A 2,074-nucleotide genomic window follows, 5' to 3' on the forward strand; every position below is an offset into this window, starting at 1 on the left:
ACTAATAAACTTTGTATTACACTATTTATATTACACCAAAACATCTAAGGTTTCATATATGAACTTTCAAATATTAAACATTAAAATTAAGAATGAAGTCATACAAAATATATCATTACATAAATGTCATCAAGAGTTTTAAAATAAGTCGATTAGTAAATATGATATTTAATTTTAATTACATATTTTGCAAGGCGTACGTTTGACTTTATGTTGGTGCGCTGAGAGTCCTCTTCCTTAATTTGTAACTAAAAATTAAGGTAAATAGAAATATAAAATAAATATTACTAAGCATTAATATAAATAATTAAAAAGGATATGTGGATCTCCTACCACTGGTTAAAGACAATATACCTCTCTAGTGGTATCGATTCTTGTGTGAAATTGAAGTAGTCATTCTATGTACACCTTGTTTTCTAATTACATAAACAAATATGAGTAACCAAACATAAAAATATTATCTTTATGTAGGAAAAATATTTTACTTAACTAACAAATTAAATTATATAAGCTTAAGATTCAGGAGTTTCAAAATATTATTTTATTAATCAATCAATTAAGTAACACATGTTGAAATTTTTACAATCATTATTAAAAAAACATTTAAAATATTAGATTTTAAATGAATTTTGGTTGAAGTGTTTTGACCTCTATTATATATGTATGTGTGTGTGTGTGTGTATATATATATATATATATATATATATATATATATATATATATATATATATATATAGAGAGAGAGAGAGAGAGAGAGAGAGGGAGACAGAAAGACAAAGAAAGAGAGAGAGAGAGAGAGAGAGAGAGAGAGAGATGGAAAGTATAACATATTTATGAGTTTTAATTAATTATCTTTTTGAAATGGTACAATTACTAAACAAAAAAACATATTTAAAATATTTAATTAAATATTTTCGACATCACCCTATATAACATATGATAAATATATTAACGATTAAACCACAATATACAACGACTGTATTGCAATAATCCAAAAACGAAGAAAATTTAAAAATGAATTAGTATAACAAAATTTCAAATTAAAAGTTCTAATATAATAGCATATCTCCAAAAGTGGTCATAAGACCTCAACCCAACACAAAAACCTTTAAGTTTGTTTTGTTTCTGAAAATTGTATATGATTTTTATGCATGTCTTCCCAAAAGATTGGTCTTTTATAGTAAACTTTTCACCAAATGCTAATTAAACATAATATAAGTTATAAAACTTTTGAGTGTTAAATCATAATTAAAAAAAAAAAACTTTTGAGGTGCATAAGTTAAAAAATTGGTTTTCAAATGAATGGGGTTTGAAGAAGTTAAAAATGGGGGTTTCAAATGCATGAGATTCAAGAAAAAAATGTTAGCTTTATAAGTATGTATGATGACACTAGGAATCCTCCCTCCCTCCCTCCCTCCCTCCCTCCCTCCCTCCCTCCCTCCCTCCCTCTCTCTCTCTCTCTCTCTCTCTCTCTCTCTCTCTCTCTCTCTCTCTCTCTCTCTCTCTCTCTCTCTCTCTCTCTCGATTTTAACATTTGTATTGATCTAATTAATAAAAATATGGGGATAGAAACAAAAGATATGAGGATATTTGATTTCTTTTATATTAAACTAATATCAGTAATCTAAATAAACAATACAATGATAAAGCTAGAATGGTGTTTTGAATCCAACAATGCGATTTAGTTAGTTAGTTAGTTTGTTTTTTTTTTTTTTTTTTTTTTTTTTAAGTTTGGAACGATCTAACATTATAGAACCTCCAAAGACGCTATATACCAGTAAGAACATAGAATCAAAGCATTTCATTTGAAGATTGGCCATGAAATGATGTCATTGACAATGTGATTATTGGGGAGATCGACAAACCACCGTAATGTCATCTATTTCCACGTTGAGATAGGCAATCACAATTAATAAAAAGATGGTCTACTTCAAGGTTCTAAACAACATGAGGCATGGGGTGGCGACAATTTTGAGTCTTAAACTTTACGAGTCGAAGTGAGTTATGACATTTTTCAAGACGCGACATGAAAGCAAGGTCAATACTCTATTTCCAAACTTTGCTTATGTAAATG

Source organism: Lactuca sativa, chromosome 2 (assembly GCF_002870075.4).
Source record: "Lactuca sativa cultivar Salinas chromosome 2, Lsat_Salinas_v11, whole genome shotgun sequence".
NCBI classification, from domain to species: domain Eukaryota; kingdom Viridiplantae; phylum Streptophyta; class Magnoliopsida; order Asterales; family Asteraceae; genus Lactuca; species Lactuca sativa.